This window comes from Adiantum capillus-veneris, chromosome 13 (genome assembly GCF_014529385.1).
Source record: "Adiantum capillus-veneris isolate H3 chromosome 13, ASM1452938v2, whole genome shotgun sequence".
Lineage (NCBI taxonomy): Eukaryota > Viridiplantae > Streptophyta > Polypodiopsida > Polypodiales > Pteridaceae > Adiantum > Adiantum capillus-veneris.
Genome location: NC_140943.1, coordinates 21,582,726 through 21,597,730, shown reverse-complemented (window position 1 = coordinate 21,597,730; position 15,005 = coordinate 21,582,726). Strand labels below are relative to the sequence as shown.

At 44.5% G+C, this 15,005-nt stretch overlaps 1 pseudogene; it reads right to left on the bottom strand.

Moving 5' to 3' along the window:
* Positions 1-14,067, bottom strand: part of LOC147443687 (uncharacterized) — a 92,005-nt pseudogene extending 77,938 nt beyond the window's left edge.
* Positions 14,068-15,005: the final 938 nt, after the last annotated feature.

Here is a 15,005-nt window from a genome sequence, read left to right as displayed (position 1 = left end):
AGTCAGATTTTCTGTAGCACCAAGTGTTTTCTCTCTAATGCTTCAAGAGGAGTTGTCAACTACATCAACCACAAAGTCTAAGTTTGGAAGACTAAAGCATTTGGTGGACGCAAGTGGGCCTACACTCTCTCTAGGCCTGGAAAGTTCAAATGAAGTTCTACCACCCAAGCGCCGTCGCCGCATGCAGAATGGAAAGCCGATTGAGGTAGACTCTTCTTGCCCATTCTGTTTTGAACCTAATGTGGAGGATTGTGCGGACTACTACAAGAGGTAGGAGCATGTGGTGAAGGTATCACCTCGTCAACACCTGAGGTACGCAACCCTAGTGGTCAAGATCCTTGCCCTACACCCGAAATGGATAATAATAATAGGCCATAAGTATTTCCTTTCCGTTTCTTGCAACACATGCATGTAAACGTGTATATTGATAGGAAGATATTCTACCAGCAAAAGATTGTTTTCTTATTCGGAGCCGAGATGCTTGATGAAATCCTGAGATCTCCACGTCCCATCATTTTGCCCCTCCTAGACTACTACCACTTTTTTGATGTAAGCATCTTTATTCTGTTCTAGATTTGTGATCCATTCTCTATCCTGAGTCACTACCATGGCAAGTGTTTCTTTCCCCACGTTCAGTGGAAAGAAGGGAGAAGATCTCACCACCGACTTTTTGGATGATTTCGACATTGCTTGTGTGATCTCCAACAAAGATGACGACGCTTCACGACTTCAAATTTTTCCTCTACTTATGAAGGTAGAGGCCAAGTCCTGGTACAATGCATTGCCCCAGGCTACCAAGAATGCATGGGATATGTTACGGGCTGCCTTTGTAAAGAGGTTTGGTGGAGGCACAACCTCGGAGAAGCTATGGCAGCTACTGACGGAATTGAAGCAGGGAGGTCTGCTAGAGTATGCCACCTACGAGTCCAAATTTGTGGACTTATGGGAGAGATGGGTTGCCTCACTGGAGGAAGGCAAAGGAGCTCCAAATTTCCTAAAGAAGGACCGTTTCATTGCTGGCCTATGGTCGCCGCTTAGAGAGAAGGTGAAGGGAAGGTTTCCTGCAACATATGAGTTGGCAGTAGAAGTAGCCCGACTTAAAGAAAAGAATCTGCGCATGCAAGCAAGAGTAAACGAGTCAGAGGAAACAAACTCGATCCGACCAACCCCAGTGACTGCAACAGCCAGTCATAGAGCCCAACCACAAGAGGCATCAGAGGAGCAGCAAGACCTGCTGAGTCACATCACTACCCAACTAGAGAGTTTATCCATGCATCTAGTGCATCAAGGGCATGCACCTATCAGAAATCCAGAACAAGGAAGAGGAAAACAAAGGCAGAACCAAGAGTACCACTGCTACAATTGCAGGGAAGACGGCCATGGTATGTACTCTGCCCACATCCAAGGAGGCAGAATTTCAATAGAGGGGGGAGAAAGAATCAGATCTCTCCACCAAGGGCAAGACCACCGCCGCCCAGGCAACCAATCTCACCTGTTCAAATCCCACCACCAGCCATGCAACCACAGCTAGCCCCACCAGTTCAATTCCTATAGCCACCGATGCAACCACCACCACAATCACCACTTACACTCATCCTATGCCCACCACCAATTGGTACCAGCACACCAAGTATCATTGGTCTTGCAGAAGAGGTCAAGATGAAGATAACAGAAGAAGGATCAAGCAAAAATCTTATTCAAAGGACGAAAGCAGTGGAACAAGAGGTTAAAGAATCAAAATATGCTACCCCAGTGAGGGAGGTAAGTCAAGAAAATTGTGTTACAAATGTGAGTACATCTTTAACCGTTGATGAAATAGGCACCAAAGCAATGAATCGATAGCATTGGGTAGTAAGGGTAAGAAGGTGTAAAGTGTTGATCAGAACTTGTCAGAGTAAGAGGAATGCAGAGGGCATAGAAGATACAAGAGAAGAGGAAGACCAGCCTGCTAGCAAGGCTTTGCAGAAGATGGACAACATATCAAGCAAGGGGGAGGGCTTTGAAGACACAAGCCTGTGCACCAGCATGGACCAAGGACAGTGTGGCAAGTTAAAGGAATCTTGCATCAAGGAAGTCACACTAGAGGACTATAGTGAAGGGGTAAGCAACACTGAAGGTTTGGAGTTGGATATTGCTCCAGAGGCTTGGCAGCCGAGCAAGACTTTATTGTGTAGTGTCATAGACTTAGAGATGGGTAATGCCTCTAGTCTACTGAAAGGTGTTATAAACTTGGAGATGGGTAATGCCTCCAGTTTATGTGAGGGTGTTCAGAGTAAGTTTGATGATCAATATGTTGCCAACCTTTTAAGGATGTTCCAGACTCCTCCACAACGCAGCATTGTGTTTGCATGGGATGTATCAGACCTATGGCTATGGCTAGCCGCTATAACATATAGAGGTAAGATTAGCATGGAGATAAGAGTTAAGGAGCCATGGATAGACAAAAGGCTGATAAGGTGCAAGAATGAAGGCCTCATTTCCAATTTGGTGCAATTTTTTACAAACAGTGTATCGTCTGTATGGAGAGAGATAAGTGGGTTACGCTTGTATTTAAGCCGCAAGGTAGGTGGCTTACTATCAACATCAGAAAAGACAGTTGACATGTTTGAGCACACCCAAAAGAAGCATGATATGCTTGCAATTTTTTCCAATCGCGACAATAAGCAAGATTCTGAAGACAACTAGAGCTCACCACACCAACACCACAGTCTTAGGAATCATAATTTTCAGTTCTGTCTTTGCAGGAGCCAAGATGCTCATTTCCTCTCTCACTACTGGTGGTTACAAATTTTGTCCTATTTGGCATGCAAATTTTATTGTTCGGACACTGCAGACAATGATCTTATTTTTCACTTGGGATCCAGGAGGACACTGGCACAAAGTTCTGGAAGCCATGGGCTTCCCATTTAATCAACCGACACTATTCCAAGGAGCAGGCTATCACCAGGACCTGTTGCAGATTCATGAATATCCCAGAAATCTCACCAATGGCCAAATGGAATGGCTAGTTCTGAAGGAAACTCGATATTGGCTCCTACAGCTCAGCTGAAGAAGAATCAAAGTTAGGGCTAGAGACATGAATGCCTCTAGCCAGATGGGAGGGCTAATGATGGTCGGTTTTTGAAACCGTGATCATGAGAACCACACCCTAAGGAAGGGAAGGCTTATTACCAAACGAGAAAGAAAAGAAAAAAAAAAAAGCTCTTTACCATTCACCATACCCCCTTTAAGGTAACCACTAGCGGGGCGCCGCCAGTTTGGCCACACCCCTCCATTATCACCAAAAGACGAGCTCTCTCTCCTACTGCTCGGCTCCGCCAAATATTCCATCTCTCTCCTGCTCCACCGCTGCATCACGCGGTCCGGTGGGCGCATGAGATGCTTAAGTCTTTGTCCACACCCCTGCCGGCGGGCGGCCACATATATGATATACTCTCTCTCTCCCTCTTTCAAAGATTCTCATTCTCTCTCTACTTGTCCACACCCCAGCCCCGACTGGCCGCTACGTTATATTCCCCCCCCACCCCCCCCCCCCCCGTCCATACCCTCTTCGGCCTTATACCCCCCCGCCCCCCCCTTTGTTTCTTCCCCAACCCTGGCGGACCATCTCTTTCCCCCCCTCCCCCCCTATCTTCACCTAGCCCTGAATCTAGCTCTCTCTCACCCTCTCTTAGAAGCGGTCTCGTACACCTTTAGAAAACTCTCTCTCTCTCTCTGTACCTCACCCCCACTCTCTCTCTCTCTCTCTCTCTCTCTCTCTCTCTCTCTCTCTCTCTCTCTCTCTCTCTCTCTCTCTCTCTCTATCCTCTAAACTCCCACCCCTATCCTCTTACCCCTCCCCTCACAATCTCACACTCCCCTCTCTCTCCCTCTTTTTCCTTGGTGGGAACCACTGCTAGGCCACTAAGCACCTCTCTCTCTCTCTCTCTCTCTCTCTCTCTCTCTCTCTCTCTCTCTCTCTCTCTCTCTCTCTCTCTCTCTCTCTCTCTCTCTCTCTCTCTCTCTCTCTCTCTCTCTCTCTCTCTCTCTTAATACATCCCCCCCCCCTTGTCTAGCCCTCTGTCGGCTATGGGCCTATGGACCTCACGCTCGCCCACACCCGCCTCGCGCGCTCTCGGCCATACACAGCCACACACCACCCCCCCTATCCCCTCTCCCATCCCTCACCACGTCACCCGACCCTCACCCCCTCTCTCGCGCTCTGTACACAGCCCGCAGGTGGCCTGTTTTCACCCCCTCTCTCGTGCTATGTACACCAGCCCGTAGGCGCCGTCGTGAAGCAACACACACACACACATACACACCACACACACACACACGCTGCGCATCCACCCCCTCTCTCACTCCATCTTCACCCCCCCGCCTCTGCGTCGCCAACCAAAAAAAAACTAAATATATAAGTATATATTTATATACATACACCCCCCCGTTCCCACGCACGCTCGTGCGCACACACCTATACATATACACATACTCACAAACACACGCACACTTATGCATGCCTATACACATACATATTCGCATACACATACACATACACACACACACACACACACACACACACATACGCATATACGCACACTCACAGCATAAAAGAAGAAGGAAAGCCGAACGACATCGACAAAGAAAGAAGGCGGCCAAATCACGCGACACCGAAAACAAAAAGAACAAAGGCGCCGAAGGCATGCCCCAGCCAACCCCGAAAAGACGTACGCGCTACACCGACGCACCGGCAAGCCACCATTCACCGGTATCACGCAACCAGGACACCATTTTCACTAAACCGTAGGTTATCATCATCATTTTTCAGTTTTCACCCAAGCCTTGTAAAATTCTCAATTTGTAAATTCCCTCTCTCTAGGTGATGGTCACAAAGGCCCACCTAGAGGTTTTCATTTTTAATAACTCAAGAAAAATCAAGGGTCAACCACACCAGGCCCACCGCCTTGCTTTGTCTCCCCGATTAGCTTACGCTAATCAAACCGGGATTACCCTAATCCAAGGAGCCAACACCTATAAAAGGGCACTAAAAGGTCACCATCGGGGGGGGGGGCAGTTCATGAGAGGTCAGCACTTGGTAGAGTTTTAGTGAGAGGAATTGACACTATTTGCATTACGGGGAGGGGACGTGTGATGGTTTTTTTGGGAATTGCACCATGTGAAGAGAGCTACATCCACCTCTCGACTCCAATGGTCGATGCACACACACACACACACACACACACACCTTCTTGGTAGTAAGTTTCGCATCATCGAGTCGTCTTTAGAGAACGCACCAAGTAGATGCACCATCTCTTCTCCCTACCTCTCTATCACCATGGTGTACCACCTTGCCGAAAGGAAGGTCATTTGTAAATACTGCAAGAAATAATTCTCCCTCACACCCCCGAGGGTTTTCATCAATTGCCAAATCTCTCTCTCTCTCTCTCTCTCTCTCTCTCTCTCTCTCTCTCTCTCTCTCTCTCTCTCTCTCTCTCTCTCTCTCCATGTGTGTACGTTTGTGGTGTTCACATCATTGTGGTCTGCGTCCTAGCCACTCAAAGCTCGGTGGTGCCCCCTGTTCGCTTTACCGTGACCGGCTCAAAGCGTGCCATGAGCCCCCAACGTTTTAGAGGCCGTCGGGGTTCATGTCTCGCTTTGCTTCCGTCACTGCCTATGGTAGGTGAGGTTGTGTAGAATTTTTTACCTCTATGGATGCATTACATGAGGAGCTAGAAGCTTCATGGAAATCCCCCTTTTCTGAGCTAAGACGAATAGATTGGTTTTGCCTTGGAACCCAAACTAGCTCCGGAATAGGTGTGTAGCATTCTGTGATCTTCCCCTTCCCATGGTCTTCCATCGGCTTTGGAATCACAAGGTTTGACTCACATGGTTTTGTAGTGTATAGCGAAGGACACGATTTACATTTAGGTACCCAAATTTGTCATTTCCATCATAGTAGCCTTGGGCTTCTAATAGTTGTTTGGGAATCCAACATGATTTGGTTTTCACCTTCTTAACCTGAGTGGACGCCTTCCTTCGAGGTTTCCTTTGTGAATTAACTTGAACCATAGGGGTTTCGATAATGATACCTTGGGGACCCATTGATATGTACCCTTGGTGAGATCACGTGAAGCCTTTGATGTAGCACTGTCTGTTGTAGCCATGGAAGTTGAAGCTTTAGAGGGTTGTGCTACTGGCAAGGATGTTGTGACTTTTTGGATCGGCAATATTTTTTTGTTTTTTGTGTTATAAAGAGGTGAGATTTCAGGTGTTATTCCTTGAGTCCTAGGGCCATGAGTTGGTTTCTGCATCGTGATACTCCTGGTCTCCCAATTGATATTACATTTGACTACAAACATCCATTTGCGCCAGAGGTTTATATTACCCTCTATAGTACCAACAGGCATGACAAAAAAGTTTTGAACCACGGTTCCATTGTCATAAATAGCAGGAGTGTGTAGGATTCCAAAAACAGTGGTATTTTTCTTATTGACACCCTTGACTTGGATGGTGCTTGTGGATAGGGGTGGTTTTCCTAGCTTACACCAACATAGGATACCAAATTATATTGAGCTCATCTTCCAATAATGCGTTATATAGTACTCTCCCATAAAGGCTATTTAGTTCAATTGGATATCGTAGAGGTGGCTCAGATTCCAATGAATCATCATCAGTGTCTTCAAAAAACGCTTTCATGATTCCCAAATTAGTCCTCGTTGGCGTCTAAGATGTTGTTGTCTTTCTTGAGCCTCAACTCTTGCTTGGATCTTTTTAAGCTCTTCCTGTTCTTTGACTGCTTTCTTTTGATGGATGGCTTATAATTGTTCCTGGCTTAGAGGATCATAGTACCTTTTGAATTTACTCCCATTGAGGAATCCAATGGTTTCACCTCCATCTAGAGTCTCTACAGGAATTGACCTATATAATTAAGCCATTTTGTGGTACATTTCTTTTCATTTATTCTAGCACGCACATTTGCTCCATATCGTCGCCTCTTATATCTCTTACTCTTCTTGTCTAATTTTTGATTACGGCCGATCTCTAGTGAAGAGTGGGCTATAGTCTTGTGAGACGCTACTGGTTCCAATGCCAGTCAAACCTTCATCTTGTAGGTCATCAGAAGCTATATGCATTGCTTTCTAGCATGTTTAAGGGTACGAGTGGTGTTGCAAGTAGAAATGGTTTTTAGACCAATCATGCACCATTTTTGCTTCCCTCATGAAAGGACATCCTAAGATCATCTCAGATGCCATAATGTGCTTGGAGAAATCCATAACAATGAAGGCATTTCTTATTTTATGTCAAAATACCTTGATCTTGAGATCTTCTAGCATCCCAATAGGTTTAACAATAGACCCATTGGCCATCTTTACTACTATGGTTGTGGTCCCAAGGTGAGGTCTTCCCATAGTTTCCCAGCAATTTTTAGTCACAATGCTAGCCCCAACGCCACCATCAAGGATTCCCTTCACAATTAATCCCTTGGTAGTGATTGGTATGGATGCATTGGATTCATCACCCTCAAAGTATTGTCCCAGCTTGTTAATAGGTATTTTTACAACAAGGTTCTCATCTAGGTTGGGTTGTGGATCTAAGTGTTCCTCCTCTATTGGCATCTCCCTAGCTCCATCCATCTGTGCAAATTGTGGTAGCCCGCCGACCTTTAGTTCTCCACTGAGGAAAGCTCAAAGTGCTAAGAATATCTCAGGGTCTCCATATAGTTTGGACATGATGGTGGTTCTGACTTCTGAAGCCATGAAATCCACACTTTGAGAATATTTAACGGTACATTTTGGGTTTCAGTCCCTTGACATGGGGAAGATGGGATCTACATTTCTTCGATAGGGTCAGGTAGTCCGTCTGTAAACATTCTTTCCAACAAGGAGTGAGTACGCTCACTTTCCCATGACTTTAAGTCACTTTCTTCTTGGATGACACTAGGTATGGCTAGGGGTCTATGGACTTTGTGAGATTGTTGTTGTGTAGGGAACAATGTGTCTATAATCTGGATCTGCCTAGGTATTGGTTCTAGATCCCTTTGGGTATCTTCTACCAAACTCCTTAATTGCTTGACTCGCTCGATCTCCTCTGTAGGGTTTGGATAAGTTCCTATATTCTTCTTCGATCCTGGACATTGTGGCTCATGACGATCATCCTTGTTGGTTTCTTTCTTAGTGGTTGTTTTGGTTTCATCGTTCATATATACGGGGTCATCACCAGTCCCTATGTTGGTCTTTGAACTTGGGTCTGACGTCGCTGCTTTTTGCGATCTCTTCCTTCGTGTTTTCTTCTTCTTTTGAGATTGAACAATTGATGTCGTGTCTCTTTCTTCAATAATATATATATTTTTTTGGAGCATCGATCGTGTGAGTACGTTTATTGGTACCACATGGGTACTTTGTGATGGCTCCTCGGTAACCTCAATCAAGTTTAATGCCGTGATCTTCGGCGCATTTGGATTACTTAGACATTGGGCAGTTAAATGATCTATGCCACATAAATTACACATGAGTATCGGCATTGTAGACGTGCTCGATTGATTGGTTTGTATTAGTGTGGCATTCTTTTGTAGCCTAATAGGACACTCGGCCACACGATGTGGACCTCCACACTGATAGCATTGAAGAGGTGGTCTCTTGGTAGTGTAATTGATATTTTGGCCTCTTGCAGCAAGAGCAACTACTTGATAGACATGTTTGACTTGTCCCCAATAGTCCTCCATGTAGTATTGTGGACTTTCTTCAAGCGCATTAATCCCATAGGCAATATTAGGGTCTATATCTTCCTCACAGCCTTCCAAACAAGCAATATATGACTCACAACCCACTTGATTCATAGAAGTGATTCTTGGATTTGGTGGTTGCGGTCCTAGCACTGGAGGTGGTAAAAGTGTTGTTTGAACAACATTTTGGGCCCTAGGGGCCATGTGTTGTGACGTTTGTTCAAGAGGTGGGACCGGCATCAATGCAGGCACTCGAGGTGTGTCTGTCCATGCTAAGGTTGGTCTATTGGCCATCACGCACTTAAATACTATGCAAACCTTAGCTTGATGACCATACCTCCCACAGGCATTGAAATTCCCATTGAATTTTAGTCTAAAAGTAGGGCATTCACTGGTACTATGCGGATCATAGCATACTGAGCACCATTGTTGCTCCCTTCTTGGATACATATATTTGTTTTGCGAAGCACGATTGTCTCTACGAATCTCTTGACTGGCCTTGGTGAGATCTGCTAAAGTCATCTCAGATATCTTTGGCTCCTTATTAATAGGCTTTAGGGTCATTGGTTGATGCCCTGATGCTTGCAAGCTAGTAGATTTAGGCTCAACAAACACTCTTTCTCCTTGAATAATTAAATTATCCTCCAATTGGATCGCATTGGTGGTGACTGCTTCCTAAGTGGTCATACCTCTAATGACTAGGCCATTGTAGATCCTCATTTCATAATCCCCTAATGAATCTATCAAGCAATTGATTATTATTGAAGCTCTCATTTGGATTACAATGAGAATTCAAATGCTTCAAGCGACTAATAAAGTCTCTCACCGACTCTCTGTTGGAATTAGGGTTGCAGAGAAACGCACACAGCTTGGAGAAGATGAAGGAAGCTCAAGGCACACAATAGAGAGTATATTACTTAGTGTGCAATGGAAAGATAGATAGCCCTAGAGTGATTGGGCGTATATACAATGCACGGGGGGGAAAACCTCCTAAAGAGGGAAAAAATGCCCCGGTGGTCCTAGTGTGTTCACACACATCACTACCACATGTATATGGTAACAAACCCCCCTGGAGTGATGCAGTGAATGAGAGCTGGCACATGAGTAAAGGGAAGTGCCATGCCCTAAGGAAATGATCAATCCACAAAGGGGAGTAAGCCCAAAGCTTTGCAAAAAGCTTCAAGCTTCTCACGAGACAATGCCTTTGTGAAAAGATCTACAAGGTTGTCCTGTGTTGGCACATAAGCCAAGCTGATCTCTGCTGCTGAGAGCCTCTCCCTGACATAGTGGTAATGCACCTCAATGTGCTTTGTGCGAGCATGAAAAACTGGGTTCCTCGCAACTGCCAATGCACTCTGACTGTCAGCGTAGATAGTGTTGGCAATGTCCTGTCCAACACCCAAATCAGCCATAAGGAGTTTGAGCCATACACACTCAACTGTAGCTGTGAAGACTGCCTTGTATTCAGCCTCACAACTCGAAGTGCCACAATAGGTTGCTTCTTTCTCAACCATGATATACATGAACTGCCAAGCATGAAACAAAAACCACTCATGGACACTCGCGTGTCAAAACAACCAGCCCAATCTGAGTCTGAAAAAGCATGTAAGTATGGTGGCAATGATCCCCCCTTGGGATAAAACAAGCCAAGATGTAAAGTGCCACTAAGGTAGCAGAAAATCCTCTTGATAGCCTGCCAATGCTTAGACCCTGGGCTATGCATAATCTGCTGACCTATGCAACTGCAAACTAAATATCTGGCCTTGTGTTGCATACATAAATGAGGCAGTCAATAGCAGTTTGGTAAACAGTGACATCAGCAGGATCGCAGACTCAACTTCAAACCTGTTTCCATGGGAGTGGCAATAGGTTTGCAATCCTCAAGTCCAAAATTACATAGCAATGTCTCTATGTAACTTTTCTGACACAAGGCAATACCACCATCACACTGCTTAAACTCTATACCCAAGTAATGATGCAACAGCCCCAAATATTTCATCTTGAAAGTAGCATTCAAATCAGCCTTAAATTCAGCAATATGTCTCTCATTTGGTCCAGTGATCAACAAATCATCGACATAAAGAACCACAATGAGAAGTACATCACCCTCATGCTTTACATACAATGTGCTTTCTGTTGGACTATTACGAAAGCCTCGTTTGACCAAATGAGTGTCAGCTTTCTCATACCAAGCACGAGGAGATTGCTTCAACCCATACAAAGCCTTCTTACATTTGCACACTTTGTCCTCTTGTCCTTTTATGAAAAAATCGCGAGGCTACGTTACATAAACTTCCTCAAATATGTCACCATTCAAGAAAGCAGTAACAATGTCTGATTGATGTATATCCCAACCAAAATGAGCTGCCAATGCACATAGAAAATACACAGTAGTCATACGACAGGTGGGAGCAAAAGTCTCTTCATAATCTATGCCTTTTTGTTGTGCATAACCCTTTGCAACAAGTCGAGCCTTATGGCGATCAATCTCACCATCCGGCTTGCGTTTCAACTTGTAAACCCACTTCGTACCAATGGCCTTTTTGCCAGGAGGAAAATCACATAAAGTCCATGTGTCATTTTCTATAAGTGCATCATATTCTGATTGCATGGCAGCCATCCAATTTTTTGAATTTTGTGCTTCATCAAAAGACAGAGGCTCCTCAACATCATGTAAACTAGAAACAGCCAAAGCATAACAATCTGATGCATAAGATGCATGGCGAGAGCCTGAACGAGTACGACTAGACAAAGGTGCATCCAATTTACTGTCACGCAAAGTGTGCACCAGCCATTTTGGCATACTTCTAGCCTGCTCATTTTCATCCCTTTCCTCATCAAGTACATCATGTACATCTACATCAGTAATAGGTTGATCTATAACATTTTTAGAAACCCCCATAGGCTGTACATTTGCCTCATTGGAACTCACATTCGTATTCCCACCACTGAAAAGAGGCAACAAAGTGTCATATATGTCCTGTGAGCTTACATTATTGTCTCTAGTACATGACAGCAAGGGCTGAACAGAATCTTCCACAAACACTACATCCCGTGAAACCAAAATACGTTTTTTTTGTGGATGATACAACCTGTAACCTTTGCTTTTAGCACTATAACCAACAAAAATACATTTGACAGCCTTATCATCCAATTTTCTGCGCTGTGTTTGTGGCACCAAAGCATATGCCAAACAACCAAAAACGCGCATGTGCTCAATAGAAGGCTTTCTATCATGCCATGCTTCATATGGAGTAATAGACTGCAAAGCTTTCGTAGGACACCTGTTAAGTACATAAGTGGCACACATGATGGCCTCAAGCCAAAAAGAATGCGGCAAAGCTTGACTTTTGACCATACATCGTGCCATTTCCATAAGTGATCTGTTTTTCCTCTCAGCAACGCCATTTTGCTGAGGTGTATAAGGCACTGTACATTGGTGTTTTATCCCACAACTAGCCAGAAATGCATTAAATTCATGAGACATATACTCCCCCCCTCGATCGGAACGGAGGGTGCCCATTGTACATTTCGAGACATTTTTAGCCATAGCCAGAAATTGTTTGAAGCACATAAAAACTTCGGACTTCGCTTTAAGCGGAAATACCCATGCATGCCTGGAGTAATCATCAATGAAAGTCATGAAGTAAAGGTAATTTCCCAAGGACGGAGTTTGCATGGGCCCACAAACATCACTATGCACAAGCTGCAACCTGCATGTGGCCTGAATTGAACCATCCTTTGGAAACTTAGAACGCTGCATCTTACCCAAAATACAACCTTCACAAACATGTTTTACAGGTGCTTCAAGAGGGGGCAAAGAAGCAACCATATTAGATATCTGCAAAACGGGCAAAATTCTGATGACCAAAACGTGCATGCCAAAGTTTTGCATGTGAAATAGCCCTTGAATCTACAACAACATTTGCAAAATTTTTTCCACACTTGTCATAAAAAGTGAGCTTATACAGCCCACGACACAAAAGGCCAGATGCAACAAATTCATCACCAAAACTGAGATCATGAACTGTACATCTTTCATCCACAAATTTGACTACAAGTCCAAGTCTAGCAAGTGCGGATACATACAAGAGATTCTTCTTGATCCCAGGTACATAAAGTGCATCAACAAGTGTGAAGGTTCGAACTGCCATTTGCAATAGTAAGCACAATCTTTCCAACTCCCTAGGGACAAACTCGAGCGAGGTGAACAATTCACGATGTGAGGTAATGTGCTTTGTAGCACCAATGTCGAAATACCACATATGTGAATCTACAACAACAACTGACAAGCATGCATCATGGACAGCAGGATTGTCAGTGCACTCTACACTAAAAGCCCATTTTGCATCAACATCAGCATCATAGTCTCCTTTCACAGAAGACTCAACAATGGCTGCATTTGTAGTGGAACCAGCATTTGCAGCGGAACCACCCTCTTTCTTTTTAGCCTCTTTGGCCTTCAACTTAGGACACGACTTGATCAAGTGATCATTAGCTTTACAATAATGGCAACGCATCTTCTTTTTGCCCTTATCACCAAAATTTCCAGACGAATTGTTGCCAGTAGAAGCATTAGGAACAGAATTTTTGTCACTTGCAACAGAACCATAAGAAGTGGCTGCATTACTGTTACCACCCTTTCTTTGAGAAGCAATAAAAGCCTGTTCAACTGCACGCTGCCTAGTCCTGGTTTTTCTAGGAAGTGACTCTTGCAACAGCAATGTGCATAATGCATCAAATTTGACAACTTCAGGATTTCCTTGGGTCATCAGTCTCCAAGTACTAGCAAAAGTCTGGTAGGAATCTGGTAAGGCATCAAGAACAGTCTACACAAGGGAATTGTCTGAAATGACTTCACCTGCAGAAATAAGTTGCTCATTGATATCCTTGACACTAGAAAGGAAAGTGTCCATATTATCTTCCTCATGCATAATCTTCGACTCCAACTCTTTACGCAACAAAGCAATTTTAGCCTCATTGCGGCTTGCATAAAGACCTGCTAGAATATCCCAAGACTGTTTTGCAGATTTTGCTGAAAGGATGTGATGAACAATGGTGCACTTCATAGACAATGCAATCAATGCATGAGCCTGCACATCCTTTCCATCCCACCAAGCTTGTTCTGTCGTGGGCAAAACAACTATAACAACAACAATCCTTGCAGCAAGACCTGCAACATCCTCAACATTGCCTACATTCTCAGAACCAGGAAGTACATCAGTGCCCTGCACAATGTTCCAGACGCCCTTTGACACAAGAACATGTTGCATCATATAAGCTCACATAGGGTAATTGTCCCCATCCAACATGTCCTCAACAGCAAACATCTTGAGCACATCTGTGTTGTTGTTGTCAGCCATGGTAAATGTTGCACCTGATGTGAAAAATGCCCGAGAATAGGAGAAACGGATCGAGAACAACACGTGCTATATAGCACAAACCGTAGAAGACTATAAGGCACCTGTTATGCAGAAAACGGCACTGATAGAAATTCTACACAAAATGACAAAATAGCCTGTGCAGTACTGCCTGTAGTGGAAACGGAGGCCGAAATGAGCCCAAATCAAAAATCTGAGCAGACCAGGCTCTTTGAGCTTTCCCGAAATATTTGTCGACCTACGAGTGCTCGCCAAAGCTCACTGAAATCGGAGAAAGTGAGCAGGCGTGTGCTGGAGCAGCTGGCGACTAAGCCCGGAGGACGTAACCTGCTCTCATACCATTGTTGGAATTAGGGTTGCATAGAAATGCACACAGCTTGGAGAAGATGAAGGAAGCTAAAGGCACACAATAGAGAGTATATTACTTAGTGTGCAATGGAAAGATAGATAGCCCTAGAGTGATGGGCATATATACAATGCACAGGGGAAAAAACCTCCTAAAGAGGGAAAAAATGCCCCGGCGGTCCTAGTGTGTTGACACACATCACTACCACATGTATATGGTAACACTCTCCTTCCTCTCGTTGGGCTTTCTGGAGATGCGAGGCTACACCCCAAAGCACTCCCTCTTGTATGTATTCTTTCAAGAACAATCTCCTAAGAGTAGGGTAAATATTTTTTTCTTCCACCTTAGAGTTCTATACCAATCCCTAGCCTTCCCACTTAAGGTTAAGCTTAAAGCGTTACTCTTATGGAGGTCATTGTGTTCTCCTAGAGAATCGCATATTTGTTCAAACACTTCGATATGCTTTCTCACATCCCCGTCTCCACTAAATTTTTGTGTGAGCTTGGCTATTTGTACTACCTTACCTCTAGGCTCTCTATCAGGCGTGCTACGCATATTCTCAGCAATAGATCGA